General features: G+C 34.6%; 1 protein-coding gene across 1 annotated transcript in view; it reads left to right on the forward strand.

Moving 5' to 3' along the window:
• The window catches only part of LOC150099460 (trypsin-3-like), a 53,431-nt gene that overhangs the window by 825 nt on the left and 35,621 nt on the right, over window positions 1–16,985 (forward strand). The window lies entirely within an intron of this gene.

Below are 16,985 nucleotides of genomic sequence, written 5' to 3' on the forward strand. Positions count from 1 at the left end.
ATGCTTGTAAAGCATCCACATTTCATTAATTTTCTTCTAAAATTTGGGAAGCTTTTTTAGTACAATTTTGGGAAATGGCTCTTCTGTTGATAATGTTAAATCAGTTATTATAAATTCTCCTCATGAGTTGGAAGCCCATAACACTGGTTTTACAGCTATACTTAAAAAAAACTTAAGTTACTTAAACTAGGAGAGGAAGCAATGATAAATGCAATTGTTCAATGTCCAGTCATTCTTATTTTGAAGCTATCTAGAAATGATCAGCAAATCTCTGCAAATTTATAACTGTTAGTACACGAATAAATATTTCTTACTTATCACTAATCTATATGCCAGTATAAAAAGAATGTGATGTGAACTGCTGCAGCATTTGTTTCTAGCCAATATTATTTGACTTATTTGTTAATAATATTAAGTAGTTTGAAGGAGAAAATTCAGTTGTTTGTAGACTATTTAAAATTGGGAAAAGTTATATGGTATGTTATTCATATCATTTATCAGGGGGATTTGAGGTGAACTGACTGATTAGTGTTGTTGCTAGGTTCATGGTCAAATACTCCTTGGAATGCAGAGATGAAATGTTTTCTGTTGGAATCACTTAAGGAAATGGAGGAGAGATATAGGAACTAGGAGGGATAGCTGACAAGTTGTTGAAATTGAAGGGATGCATAGCAAGAGTTGCAATAATAAATAAGAAATTCTGAAGTAGTGAAAAGGAAGTTATCATTTCAGAATACAAGATGTTCATCAGACTGCACATGGAAATGTATAATATTTGGTCATCTATTTTTCAGGTTGTTAAAAAAAAAAAAAAAAAAAAAAAGTGGTTTTGCAAATTTGATCAAATTAGAGAAAATTACTCATAGATAGTAAGAGACTGCATTCATGGAAGTGGTGTAAGGTATGGTGAACAAGGCAGTTAAAAGTAGATTATTTTACTTGAAAAAGAGTGAATGGACTTCATTACTTGATAGTAATGATGCAAAAATAGGATAAGTTTAGACAACAGTATGATAAACATACACTGCTCAAAACAATTAGGGGAAGGGATATTTTAGTTTCTGTTGGATAATTATAAATTTCTGCAAATAATTATAACTTTTGGGTGCTTTATACACGAATAAATATTTCTTACTTATGGATAGGGTGTAATTGACGAGATATTGTTTAAATAATAGATATGTATTACAAATGTAACAAATTATACATTTTAGTATGAAATAATTTTAAAAAGAATAGTCAAAAACACTTTTGTTCATTTTTAATAGGGCATGCATATGATCTCCATTATCAGCCAAAACAGTGGTACATCTTGATTGCATGGCCAGATAAGATGATCCAACAGTTCTTGTGGGATATTTTCTCATTCTTCTGTGAGAGCAATTTTGAGCTCTTGAAGCAGTCATGGTGCACCACTCGAGCAGAAACGTGCCTACCTAAAGCATCCCAGGCATGTTCGATTGGATTACAATTCAGTGAACAAGCAGGCTAGTCTATTCGTTCAATACCTTCTTCCTCAAACCACTCTTGTACCAAATTTGCATGGTTTGGATGAGCATTGTCATCCATAAAAATGAATTCTTGGCCAATTGCAGCAGCATATGTACGAACTATAGGTTCCAAAAATTGGTGGAATGAGTGATAGAGATGGAGAGTAGTGGAGTAGGTGCCCTCCCTCAATGTCTTTGGACTACCTGGAGGTGTCACGTAATAATAATAAAACTATGATTTACAGTGAAAAATAATAGGGCATTCTTTCTTTCCTTAAATATGTCTTCATATTTGAAAGCTGCTTCAGTATAGCCAACTTTGTGCTGAATCAAACTGCAGATGCTTACTCAATATTATAAGCTACATATTCCCTTGATGTTCAGAGATCTGCTTTAATGTTGTGAATTGTGTTGTAACTTATCTACTTCAGTCCATTTGACTGAAGTAGATAAGTTACATGAACATGGAACTTGATAAAAACCTTGAACACATTTGGAGGTGCCTTTCACCATATGAATACGGATTTTCTGTTTTTTTTCCTTGATTTGTCACATGAGCACAGAAGTAGTCAATGTTTGGAGCCGTGGTGGCCAAATCCCAGCTTGCCTGCTGCATGAAGTTTGGGAGGTTGTTTGCTGCAGCTTCAGTTTTTATTGTGTTTATCCTTTAGGATAAACACAATAAAAGCTTGTTTCTTTACCAAAGCATTCAGATTTCTATTGTCTGAATGTCTTCAGATAGTAGAAATCTTTAATTGTCCATCATTCCCCATTGTGAGATATCAAGTCACTTCAAGCCTTATTGAAGGCCTGAAGTGAATATTAGAGGTGAAATTAAAATTCCTAAGATGGAACAGTTACTACCACTACTTTTTTGGAACATTGAAAAAAAATATCTCCTCCATTCATCCTAAGCAATCTTTGTGACCATACAGTATGTTAACTGTTTTACCATTTGGAAACAGGCTTCATCTAAATCGGATTTAGTATTTCTTCCAGAAAAACAAATTATTTTTCATCTCAAGATGGTTATCCAAAATATCACTAGAAGTACTAGACTCTTCTTTGATGTGTAACTTCTACATGGAGAACTTGCAGTTCAGACTACATCTTTTTTACAAATGCACATTCTTCTAAGCTGTGTGCATCAGTCTTTGGACATCATCCTTCCCCAAAATAAAAGCTCTCAACATCTGCTCTTTCAAAAAGCAAGAGTTCGCATTATCTCTTTCTCTGAAGCACCTCTCCAAAAATCATTGAACAAATATCCTTAAATGACTAGTCCTAAAGTGAATAAAAAATAAAAAAACTACCAATTCAAGATTGGAAAAGGTGCTCAAATATATTGTCCAAGTCTCGTGAAGTTTTCAATGACAAGCTGACTGCCTGTCACTGTCAAAACATTCTGCTAACCATTTACTGCTCTCTTTCTTAAAAAAAACATATTTGACCTTAGTTGTTGCAGTGCATTTATGAAGTACCATGATCTTGCAGTCTATCCTACTTCAATCAGACTAGCTAATCAGCTGAGAAGCAGATCACTAAACATCAGGGCCTCATTAAGCTTATGAAATCCATAATGAAATTGACACTAGTTAAAGAATTCTTTAAGGTAATTTCACTACTACATGAAAGGTATCTTCAAATCTGAATGTTTTAAGATTAGGTTAGAAACTTGGAAACTCTTACATTACTGAAATAAAGATCCAAAAGGTTTCACTTTGGCAATGCAAAATTATTCAAATTAAGTGGATATTGAATCCAACATTATTTCAAAGCTGAATAGAGAAACTATAAAAGTTTTGGTGGGTCCAAGCATAAGCCAACCCTTCTGCATCACTTCAACCTGGGTATTTACACCTGGGTCTACTTATCCACTGATGACACCTCAACAAAGGTTGAAACCGGTCTGGGTAGTGACCCCCCCCCCCATATTATGTATAGCATCATACATGTCTGCAAGGGAAAATACTAAGGAAAGTGATCAGAGCTTACTCCACCTTTACCACGAGTTGCCCCAGTCATGAAAGGTTGGCTTTGGACCTTCCCCTAACTTTTATAGTTTCTCTATTCGGCATGAAATTCTTATAGTTTCTTGATTCGGCACGAAACTCTTATGGTTTCTCTATTCGGCTTTGAAATAATGTTGGATTCAATATCCACTTAATTTGAATAATCTTACATTACTGAATATTAATCATGATGAAATTTGTGCTCCCAAAATTTGAGATATCTTAATTTCTAATTGCAGGATTTTTTTTTTTTTTTTTTTTTTTTAATGTTGTCTTTCCATTAGTTCCTAATAGGGTAGTTTTAACCTAATACATATGTGGTTGCATTTTAAAACATTGCATTGTTATGCACACAGTTATAATCAGCTATATATATATATATATATATATAATTCCTCGCAGTTTTCTTAGTTCTTCTGCAACAGTGTTTTTATTTATATAATCAGAACAAAAAAAAAAAGTATGTATTCATAGATTGAATATTTGGTTAGCAAGGCTTATTATTATCTATGAAATAGTTTTGATTAATGAAATGTTAAATTTTCTTAACTGTAGTCATTAGAATTTCTTAAGTCGCCCCTTTCTTTGAAATATAATAACATTTTTATTTACAGATATATACATAAACATGTTTTGTTAATTTGTTGGACCTCATATGAAATTTCACTGATATTGACTACCTATGAAATTAAATGTAACATTTTATTATTATTTTTTATGTTTTTTTATTAAGTGACTTCTTTACAAAAAAAAAAAAAAATTGGAATCGGCTTTATTTCAGCTGACATACACTTAATATTGTCCATTTGTGAACCAGTAATGCTGCCTATATATTGTAAAACTGAAAATATTTCCAACATTTTTAATTGTAGAACAGCATGAGATATTTTATGACTTTTAACTTCAGTGTTCATCTTCATCAAATTCCTGCCATGTACCCTCAAGGGGTGTACAGGATATGATAGTACTACATGAAAAAAATTACATCATTATTAATTTCCTATCTACAATTTTCCTCCAAATCAGTCTGTTACTTGTCAACACTCCAAAATTATCAGCTCTTATATTTCTATCGTCTAAAGCATTTTGTACCGTATCAATCCACCTATATCTTGGTCTTCCTCTCGGTTGTTTTCCTGCCAACCTGGCAGAGAACATTTGTTTTGCTAATCTTTCCTCGCCCATTCTGTTTAAGTGACCATACCACCTGAGATTAGCTCTGCTAACCCATTCCTGGATGCTGACAATGTCAAGTTCTTTCCTAATATCCTCGTTTTTAATATGATACTGCCATTGATGCCACCTGTTCACGCCTATAATCTTTCTCAGGACTCTCATATCTGAAGTCTCTAGTCTTTGGTCAAGTGTTTTACTTCTGACCCAGCTCTCAGATCCATAAGTTAATACTGGTTTGAACACTGTCTTGTATACAGCTAATTTAGTGTTGCGACTAATTTCTCTCTTATTCCTTATGAATTTATTCAATTGACTTCCCACCATACCAGCTTTGCTGATTCTGTTGTCTATTTCTATATTTAATTTACCATCTTCAGCAAAAATCGTGCCTAAATAGCTGAAATGTTTTACTTGTTCCACAGGTTCTCCATTCACAACACACTTGACATTTTCAATGATTCTGCCTATTTTCATTGTCTTTGTCTTTTTATTGCTGACCTTCATACCATATCTATTACAAGAGCTATTCAATTTAGTCAGAGAATCTTGCAGACTTGTAGCGGATTTATTTAGAAGTATAACATCATCCGCATAGAGCAAAGAGCTGACATTAACATCTCCAATTTCGATATCATGTTTAATACCACTTTCCTTCATAATCATTCAATTCAATTCAATAGATAATGAATAACAGAGGGGATAATGTACATCCTGGTCTCACACCAGATTTAACATTAAACCATCTTCCTGTACTTCCTTCAATTCTAACTGCTGACTTACAGCTCAAATAAAGACTAAGTATTGCTTGATATAATGTCCCATTGACACCATATAACTGCAGCGTATTGAATAGCTTCTCTCTTGGCACCTTGTCATATGCCTTTTCCAGATCGACAAAACTTAAATAGAGATCTTTGTTATATTCCCATGCTTTCTCGACTATTTGTCGTAAAGTGAAGATCTAATCCTGACAGCCTCTATTTGGCCTGAATCCAGCTTGTTCTTCACAAGGCTTTTCTTCCACAATTCTTCTCAACCGTTTCTCAAGTATACTTGCATAGATCTTGCCAGGAACACTCAGTAGGGAAATACCTCTGTAATTCTCACATGCAGTTTTATTTCCCTTTTATATATGGGTACTATGAGAGCTCTACTCCAATCATCGGGAAATCGTCCCTCTGTCCAGGCTTTCTGAATTATGCAGTGCAGTCACTGTAAGACTCTTATACCACCATACTTCAGCATTTCTGGTCGAATATCATCTACTCCTGCTGCCTTTCCACATTTCAAGCCTTTGATGGCTTTTTCTACTTCAAGTATGGATATGTATTCCTGACTGAATGCCTGGTCAGTGTTTTTTACCACTGTGCTGTCATCACTGCTTGTTTCATTTAGCAGTTTTTCAAAGTTATTACTCCATACTTCAAGAATATCTTTTTCTCCCGTTTTCATGTCACCTTTATCATCTCTAATTCCTTTTATAGCACTCTTTCCTCCATTCTTAAGCTTCTTCAACAACCTCCAGAATATTTTGCCACCTTCTTGATATTTATTTTCTCTATTCTTGCCAAAGTCCTCCCATGACTTTTGTTTAGCAAGTTTTACACAGTGTTTAGCATTCTTGCATTTGTCTCTATATTCTCTAAGACCACAAGCTGACTTATTTGACAGGAACTTTTGGTATGCTTTCTTCTTTTCCTTCACTGCCTCTTTAACTTCGTGTGTCCACCAGGGAGTTCTGATTTTTTTATCCTCACAGACAACTTCACCACATGCCTCTCTGGCAGAATCAATCAATGTTTTCTTCAGAGTTTGCCACTGACTCTCCAAGGTTTGATTCCTGTTCTCAAACTCTTTCATTTTTCCTTCAATAATTTTTGTGTATTTTAGTCTACAGCTCACATCTGAGAGCTGCTGAACTTTTATTCGCTTTAAAACTTTCTTACATGTTATTCTTTTCAATATGAAATTCAATTTTATCCTGCTCAAGACTAAATAGTGATCACTTCCAATTTCAAATCCTCTGTACACTCTGGTGTCCTGCACCAGGGAGAAAACATCACTATCAGCAATAACATAGTCAATGAGACTTTTCTTATTCCTAGCCTCTTCTCTCCATGTGAATTTGTGCACATTTTTATGTTGGAACATGGTGTTAGTAATAACCAGTCCATGTCCTGAGCAAAAATCCAACAGATATTTGCCATTATTATTAGCTTTGCTCTTTTCTCCAAATTTTCCCAAAATATTTTTGTATGTCTCACAATCATTTCCTACTCTGCTATTTAGATCCCCAACAAGGACCAATTTTTCATTGTGTCAGTTGCTTTTTCTAAAGCATCAAAAAATTCCTCCACTTCTACCTTAGTAGAACCTTCTGTGGGACCATAGGCACAAATAAGTCTCATTGTCCAAGTTCGCCATTCTCATATTTGCCCACATTACTCTAATTGAGACTGACTGCCATTCAAGAAGATTAGGCTCGTATTTTGTGTTGAATACTATGGCTACTCCTTCTTTTTCTTGATTGTCATTGCCTGAATATAACATTTTGTATTTATTGCTGAGAAAGATCTCACCAGTTTGGTCTTTTTTGTTTCAGTCACCCCTATTATGTCGATCTGGTACTTATCTAATTCCTCAGCTAGCTCCATTTCTTTGCCATTCAGGCTTCTTACGTTGATAGTACCGATCTTTAACTCTGGTGATGTTGAGCTGGGGTTAACTTCAGTGTTACATATTGCAAAGTGTGGCTCGTTGGAAGTGGCACTTGTATCCTCTGTGCTAGACTTTAGTTCAAATGTAGTCACTCAGTTCCTGAGTTAATTGATTTCTGGCATGGGCAAGTGAGTTTTTTCTCCCATAAACTCAAGAAAATTGACCATAGAACCCACATTATTTCAGATGGTAACATATGTTAGGGTTAGGTACTAAGAGATGGCATCATTTGTTTGCCCATCTCTTCATTGGTTTCTGCTTATAATTGGTGATAGTGATGGGAAGCTATTTCTGATTGGCTACCAGTGATTAAACTTCCCAGTCAATCTCCAAAAGCTTAGGGTTGAAAAGGCCTCACCTACTCCCTATAAAGGAATAAAATTAGCAACTGAAAACATTTTTTTAAAATATTAATGTTTATTTTTCTTTACTAAATATGAACATACTAGGATCAAACTAATGCATGCATTAGCATTATCATAAGTTTCTTAAAGTGACTACATTACAATAGCATATGAAGCCTTTGATAAACTTATTTTTAACCCAACCTTCTGATCCATAAGTGAAAATCATTTTAAACACCATCTCATCTCCTAATCAATATCAGTGATACCCTGTTGAAAAGACCTCTTGTCAAATACTGTCTAGGATTGCAAAGAATCTCTGCAAAGTTTTTTCCTCACTTGAAGGTGAGTTAGCTAGTTTCATATGGAAATGGAAGAATTTTCTCCTGGAAACTAGCTCTTCATTCTGCAGACTGAAGAACACAATACAATTTACAGATATAATGCATGACCTTCATAGCCTTAACTGCTCCATTCATAATTCTAAAACAACTGCTGGGTTGATGTATTGGCTAATTTCTCTCTTATTTTGTATAAATTTATTCAAGTCCCCACCATACAAGTTCTGTATATAGCTTTATCTGTATAATCATATAGTACTACATACTGCTGTATATCTGTATAGAGGAATAGAGGACAGTTTAGGAAATAGTGAAGCTGTGTATCATATATATTTATATTGTATGTATTTGCTTTTTTTTTCTGTCAGCACACAATACATAAGTTGAATGGACCATGGATTAGAAAAGCTGGAAACTGTGCTCTCGAGTATAGTTTCATCCCAATCTAGTAAGAATAACAAAAAACATTCAAAAAGAATTAAAATAGAATTTAATACTTCCTATATTTCGTCCTAGTCACTAGGACATCTACGGGGAACAATAAACAATACTGAGCCCAACCATGGTTGGGCTCAGTATTGTTTATTGTTCCCCGTAGATGTCCTAGTGACTAGGACGAAATATAGGAAGTATTAAATTCTATTTTAATTCTTTTTGAGTGTTGTAAAAAATCCATTAAGCCTCCAACATAATGTCCTCACAGCACTTAAGCCTCTACACACGAATAACAAAAGACATCTACCACCTACATGTGCATGTGTTAAAATATTAACCTTTAACTATAGACATTCCCCCATTTCTTACTTTAAAAATAGACAGCCTTTCTCACAAATGCCTCATATTTTTACTATTTTTATATTTCACTATTGATTCATATTTGACTCCTAGATAGATAATTTGATTTATGAAATAGTAGACTGAAATTGCATTCTTGTACAGTCTTGACTTGCAGTGGAACAATGTTGTCATTGGGTTCATAAGTAAAGCTTTCAAAGCAGTGGTAAAAAGTAAACTGACATGAGTCTGTTGCAAGGTATTCAAATCTAGTCCTCATTTTCCAATCAGGAAACAAATGAAACATGTCCAAAAAGGAGACTTATATGCAGGACCTAATTAATAGGATGTATGGTAAGTGACTCATATTTGCATAGTCTGCTATGCCAGGCGACTATGTGTATATTGGCTGGCTAGTCACTGCCAAATGAGATATAATACTCACCTTTGCTCAAGACACTAGACCAACCCAAGGGCGTTATCAACTGAGCTTCTTCAGATTTAAAGAAGTATGAAGCAGCTTACAAATAGCATCAACAAAAGTCATTAAAGATTGCCTGTGATTACTGAGATACAAATGCAGTGAAAACAGTTAACAAAACTAAATGGATGGAAATGGTTAGTGGATGCAGTGAAAGATGGAAAGATAGCAAAAGAATCTTTTATGAATTGTCACTCATTTACATGTCAACCATTCAAATGCTGTGTTGTTCAGACCAGATATAAATTGTGTGATATAAAATTTGTATGTGGAGACAATAATTCCACAAGTTTTAAAAAGTAATTGATGGTTATTTATTATTATTTTAAGGATCAATGATTTCCTGTGTGGCTCAGTGGATGTAGCGTTGCACACCACAGCACTTCACCACACGAAGGAAGACTTGTTTTAGAATGTAGTCGACGACTAGAGTTTTTTTTTTTTGATGATTTGCATATATTTTAAGATGGCCTCGATAAATGTAGTAGGCCCAACAAAAACATTTAGGTGGCCTCCAAAAAATTGAAGTTACATATTTTGAAATTCCATTGGTTTGATGACTTATTTTCAGGAAATTTCAGAAATTTATAGTGAAATCACTGGAAAAGAATAAATATTTATAACTAAGCTTAAAATTTCATTATCATCAAGTGCACAGTAAGTAAAAATACTTTCTGTTAAGTTTTATTTATAAATATTCGTGAGGATGAAGTATATTTGCATGGTTTGCACACTCACACAGTTTTCAAATGATTCATGATTTTTGTCTCTTGGGAGGAGTGGACCTTTTATACAAGTTGTTTATGTAGATAAATGAAAGTTTTTGCTCTGTAAATGGATATAATGTTCTACAAATGCAGTAGTGATGGTGACAGAATTCACGTCTCCTAATGCAAAACATCTTGCTTAACAATCATCGCCCAAAGTGAAATCATAATCTTACAATTATCAGATAAAAAAAAGTTAATTTTCAAGTTATTTTGGGTGCGTGTGTAGCCTTGTAACTGTTGTCGGTTCCATTCTTGCTACCAAGCAGCAGAAAAAATTTTACGCCTTTTTTTTTTTCGGTTACTTCCTGATTAGTCGATTATCGGAAAGTAGGGTGTATTATCCACCAGAAACTGATTTTTAACTCAGAAACGACAACCATAAAACGCACTATTTCAGACAGTAACGGCTTAGTAACATAACACAAAATGACAGTTGCCCGACATTCTGGCTTCTGCCTAAATTTCTGTCATTTTGGAAAATAAAAGGCAGTCAGACGATTTCTTTTCATTCAAATTGTTTTGTTTTGTTTTTTTAAAAAAAAAAATGTTTCACACGTTAGTTAAATGTTTCATAATCTTCACGAATAAAATAAAAAACGACTAAAATTATTAACCACAGCAGCTGTCATGCTACCTCTTAAACTCATTCACACGAGATGCACTCACCACTTCCACTTATTGCTCTGTGAGAGAAGAATCTCACCCTTTCTTAATTGCATACACACTTAATTTCCACGGACCCCCTTCTTCACCTTCTATATAACGAAAAATCCATCAACCGGTATAACTATAGGATAACAGTCGATATTAATTTCCGTCTGTAGCATCATTCCTCTTTCTCCCGTTTACTACTGTCTGCAATCCACATACTCATTCTACCCTCATGATCTACAGTCCATAATCCTGATATCACACTTGTAACTGGTTATTGTATCTTCTCCGCAGCTTCTTCATGCGGAACGAATGAGACCAATTATGATAAATGATCCGTGATCCTAATAAAGCTTTTTTTTTTGTAGCTTATTAATTTTCATAGCAAACATTTAGTTTCATATTTGGAGTATGAATTGTAGACTTTATTTCCATTTAATTAAATGTCGCTCTGGAGTAATCACATCTACGACGCAAGGAACCCGTGTGAAAGCTTTTCAGTTGAAGGCTGAGTTAATCGGTTTCGTATGTATACCAATGATTTTCGTCCCCTAACCGACCACTGCAATTAACTAACAAAATCCAACAGCAGGGCCGCACAGGCGCATGAGGCTCCAGCTGGGTTCCCGAAAAATTATGACTAATTTAAGGGCCCAAAACTATGAGTTGGGGGCCCCAGAACACTAGATCCTCGGAGAAGCGTAAGTACGTTCCTGTCCATGAGTTGCTTTGTCCATAATGCAAAGTAATCCATCCTACCCGTCTGACCAGTGCAGAGTTTTCACATGTGGACAGACCAGGATAAGAAATCTAATAGTGGATTGAGCTTTTTTTCAAAGCACACTTAAAAAAAAAAAAAAAAAAAAAAGCCAGTGGGATTGTTAGGCGAGTAAAATTTCTCGAATGGATTTCTAAAATTTCTCGAATAGAAATGGATAATTCATTAGCTAAATAAATTAATACTTAAATACTCGCTCTATGCCTTGGAAGACAATTGTTACAAAGCTTGGAATTTTGCACTCCACGAGTTTAAAATTTAAAGTAGTCGATTCATTGATATTTTCCGAAGAAGTAGCTGTGGACATGATTTTTGTTTCAAGAAGACAAGAATTCTGAACAGATTTCATGGTATTTTTATGCATAGTTATTTAAGGAAAAACTTGACTAATCTTTATTTAAAGAAAGTGTAATGTGCTACACATGCATCATAGTTGTTTATTTAAGATATTGGGATTTAAGCCATATTCAGTCCTACTAAAATATTAACCCTCTCTTGAAACATGCAATATTGTCAGAAATACATTCGCCTCTATAAACGGGTGAATATATTTTTGGATACCCTGTTTTCGTGATTTTTTTTTTTTTTTCATTTTATAAATAAACAAAGTCGCTTCTATCTTTGGTATGTGAGGATTTTATTTATTTGTTATTATATTGACACATCCTCGGCCTCGCCTACTCCCTATCCGAGAACAAAAAGGCGTAGCTGATTTTTTTTTTTTAATATTGACACATCGAACAGTCTCCTTGTATTGACAGCGTCTTCCATTCACTCACCACATGAAGAAGAAAAAAAAAACTAGACCCTACATGCTTCCTGCGATACTCATCTTCCAAGGATGACCCACAATTCCCTTCACTCACACACACACACACACACACCTGCTATCAGCTGCAAAATTTCCGGTGTATTTATACTGTTAGAGCCTTTCTTGTGTATTTCTGTGGCAATTCTTCTCCCTTTTTTCTGTTTCTAAAACTTGAAAAAACTGCACGCCTTCAGTTTGTCTTCTAGTTCCACAAGCCATATATGAATTTTGTTAATCTTTACTAGATCTTTTCGCACATCAATATGGAACTCAGGTGACCATATCCGTGCAGAGTAGTTTGGATGTGGTCTCATTTCATTGCCTTGTAAAGTGGGAAAATTTCTTTCTTATTCCTAAAATTTATTGTTCTTTTCAGCATTGCAGTTATGTGATGTGAAGTCCTAAACATTTTGGCAATGTGGCCTTTAAACTTTAATTCAATGTCAGTCATTACCCTTAAATCTCTCACTTCAACCAACTTCAGCAAATTCCCATAAATAGGTTATATAAATAAATATATCTTTTTTGCAGATGATTAAGTGCTTAAATATGGGAGTTTTATAGGAAGTAAGGCCTGTTTCCAAGAGGATTAATCCTGGGACCGCTATATGAGATTGACTTGCTCAGTTTTAGTTATAAGTTTTAAAAGATGTATACCGTGAGTAGACATATCGATACATAACTATAACGGAAAGCTAACGTACAAAGATTATTTTAATAGTATAATTTTCGCCTGTTTGTCACAGGCATCTTCAGCACATATTAAGCTCAAATTAAACAATAACTTACAATTCCAAAAAGCGCTACTTAAGTAGCTAGTGTAAGATAACTAAAAAAGTCAATAAATTTCCTAAAAAAAAAAAAAAAAAAAACATACAATAAAAAGTTAGGAAAGATTAGCTGATTTATAAAGTACTATCTTCCATAAAGGGGATAGACGTAAGCCGTTCGATCTGTTTAAGTTAGGAGAATGAAGTGGGGTTTCACATGTTTCCTTATAAAGCCGTTCCACGAGGAACCGACTTTTGTGAAGGACTCTTGTCTTTCTCCAATGAACTCTATGTCTAGTGAAGATGGCATGTTCTGCAAGTCCAGACTTTTCAGGTTTAAAGTATTCAATATAAGATTGGTGTTCTTGTAGCCGAATAGAGGCAAATCTTCCTGTTTGTCCGAAATAAGATAATCCACAAGAGCACGAAATCCGGTAGACACTTGGATTATTAAGATGTGGAAGCTTGTCCTTAGGAGAAGTGAGAAAGGTGGAGATTTTTCTAAACAGTCGAAAGGCAACAAACATATTCAGTGGTTTTAAAACTTTTGCAATACGTTCACTAATGCCTTGTATATATGGGATAGGAATGCGCGTTATTTCCTTTGTATTTGAAGAGGAAGACATATTAAAACTACTCAGTGGCTCTTTTAATGAAGCAATTCTTATAACCATTAAATAGAAAGGAAGAAGTTATATATTGCAGGTCTTTCTGTAAAAGATCGTCTGAAGAACAAAAGGAGTGTGTCAGATGAACCAGTGTTTTAATAGTTCCTGCCTTTTGAATGGGATGGTGATGAGATTCAGCATGGATATAATGGCCTGTATGAGTCTTCTTTCTATAGACTGAGAAATGTAGATTACCACATGGATGACGAAGAATTAGAAGATCTAAAAAGGCTGACTGCCTATTTGATTCTACTTCTAGTGTAAACTGGATCCTAGGATGAAGTGCGTTTAACTTAGTGAGAAACTGTTGAAGTTCATCAGAAGAGCCATTCCATACAGCAAAAATGTCGTCGACATATCTGAACTAATGAGTAGTCTGGGAGAAATGTCAAAGATACGTTGTTCAAAATTGTCCATAAAGAAATTGGAGAGAGCAAGAGAAAGAGGATTGCCCATTGCTGTTCCTTCAATTTGTTGATACAACTTATTTTTAAAGAAAAAATAACCAGAATGTATTACAAAATCAATATTTTATTTTATATAAAATATTTATTTATATAAAATTATAAGTATCAGTTTTTCTAGTTGAAGAAGAAAGTAAATTTGATAAAAATTTTGAGATTTTGTAAGTGGGGCAACCTATAAAATCTACGACTGGTCTTAACGGAATGGTCGGTTTATGAACTTTCCGAAGACCACGCAATCTAGGTGGACGACCGAAGAAGGTTTTAAGTTTATTTTTTGATCTTCATTCCATGTAGATACATCATTACCAGGCATTCCGTTAAGACCAGTCGTAGATTATATAGGTTGCCCCACTTACAATATCTCAAAATTTTTATCAAATTTACTCTCCTCTTCAACTAGAAGAACTGATACTTATATAAAAATTACTTCGGATTTCAAAAATAACATTTCAGATCTTCATTTGGACGTTTCTGATATCAAGATCAGATTAGATGTTGTTTCTTTATTTACAAATGTGCTTCTTTCTGAAAGCAATGAATTACTGCAACAGGAATTCCCTTCAGACATTGTAAAATTATTTGATTTTGTAATACATTCTGGTTATTTTTTCTTTAAAAATAAGTTCTATGAACAAATTGAAGGAACAGCAATGGGCAATCCTCTTTCTTCTGCTATCTCCAATTTTTTTATGGAACATTTTGAACAACGCATCTTTGACAACATTTCTCCCTGTCCTACTCATTTGTTCAGATATGTCAATGACATTTTTGCTGTATGGAATGGTTCTTCTGATGAACGTCAACAGTTTCTCACTAAGTTAAACGCACTTCATCCTAGGATCCAGTTTACCCTAAAAGTAGAATGAAATAGTCAGTTAGCATTTTTAGATCCTCTAATTCTTCGTCAACCACATGGTATCCTACATTTCTCAGTCTAGAGAAAGAAGACTCATACAGGCTATTATATCCATACTGAATCTCATCACCATCCCAGTCAAAAGGCAGGAACTATTAAAACACTGGTTCATCTGACACACTCCTTTTGTTTTTCAGACGATCTTTTACAGAAAGAACTACAATATATAACTTTCCTTTCTATCTAATGGTTATAAGAATTGCTTCATTAAAAGAACTTTGAGTAGGTTTAATATGCCTTCCTCTTCAAACACAGAAGAAATAACGCGTATTACTATCCTTATGTACAAGGCATCAGTGAACGTATAGCAAAAGTTTTAAAACCACTGAATATTTTTGTTGCCCTTCGACTGTTTAAAAAAATCTCCACCTTTCTCACTTCTCCTAAGGACAAGCTGCCACATCTTAGTTATCCAGGTGTCTACCAGATTCCGTGCTCTTGAGGATTATCTTATTTCGGACAAACGGGAAGATCTGCCTCTATTCGGCTAGAAGAACACCAATCTTATGTTGAATACTTTAAATCTGAAAAGTCTGGACTTGCAGAAAATGCCATCTTCACTAGACATAGAGCTCATTGGAGAAAGACAAGAGTTCTTCACAAAAGTCGGTTCCTCATGGAACGCCTTTATACAGAAACATGTGAAACTTTACTTCATTCTCCTAACTTAAACAGATCCGACGGCTTACGTGTATCCTCTTTATGGGAGATAGTATTTTACAAATCAACTAATCTTTCCTAACTTTTTATTGTATACATATATATTTTTTTTTTTTGTTACTAAATTTATTGACCTCTTTAGTTATCTTACACCAGCTTCTAAGGTCGCGCTTTTTTGAATTGTCAGTTATTGTTTAATTTGAGCTTAATATGCACTGACGATGCCTGTGACACACAGGCGAAAATTATACTATTAAATAATCTTTGTACGTGAGTTTTCTGTTATTAATTTTGTATCGATCAGTTTTAGTTGAAAGGTACTCATAAAACCTCCTCGCTGTAGATTTTGCCCTTCTCTCTCTCTCTCTCTCTCTCTCTCAATCTCTCTCATATATGAAGATGCGAATTAATTGTTCCATGTAGTGTCATAAAAAACTTTCATTCAATCGCTTTAAGATTATGCTTTGTTGAAGATAAAAACAATTACCAACTATAGTTTTCGATCAAAGCATATCCCATGCGAAAATTCGTTGTGATAAGTCGAACTTGCAAATATAGCAGACAAAATGAAATTATAATTCCTTTAAAACGTTTTATTTACTCGAAGAGGACTGAATTCTATTAGCCTAAGCCAATTTTAGGAAATCAAAAAGCAGCGGTCTCTACCCTTAGTTTTAACTAACGATTGCGTTTGTGGCTTTCAATAATTTTGAAGACTTCGAGACGAGAGTATAGCAGACATCTGTTTCTATCTCATGTTCCTAAATCCTCAATGAAATTACTATCTGGAATGGTGTGAGTTCCAGCAGAAAATCGCACAGTCCTGCATGAAAGACTGAGTAACTCAAAACCAGCTGATGGGAAGTAGGCTAAGCCGCTTTAGCACCTACCTAACTTTTTTTTTTTTTTTGCATGGAGGGAGAAGTTCGATCTCCTCCGGTAGTCAATCAGAGATAGTTGGCACAAGACTACACGAATTTTAAGCGGCATCTTGCGAAGATGCTGACAAGTGCAGCCATCTCGTGGTGCCTGATCCTACACTTGTCTGAAATAGTGCGAGTTCTACGGTCAATTTTCTTGAGTTTACAGGACGAAAAACTCGTTTTCGGAGAATAAAATTCGATTGTCTGATCAAGAGATCGACTATGTCGGTCGAAG

This window comes from Typopeltis vanoorti, chromosome 14 (assembly GCF_054136105.1).
Source record: "Typopeltis vanoorti isolate ZY-2024b chromosome 14, IOZ_Tvanoo_1.0, whole genome shotgun sequence".
Lineage (NCBI taxonomy): Eukaryota > Metazoa > Arthropoda > Arachnida > Uropygi > Thelyphonidae > Typopeltis > Typopeltis vanoorti.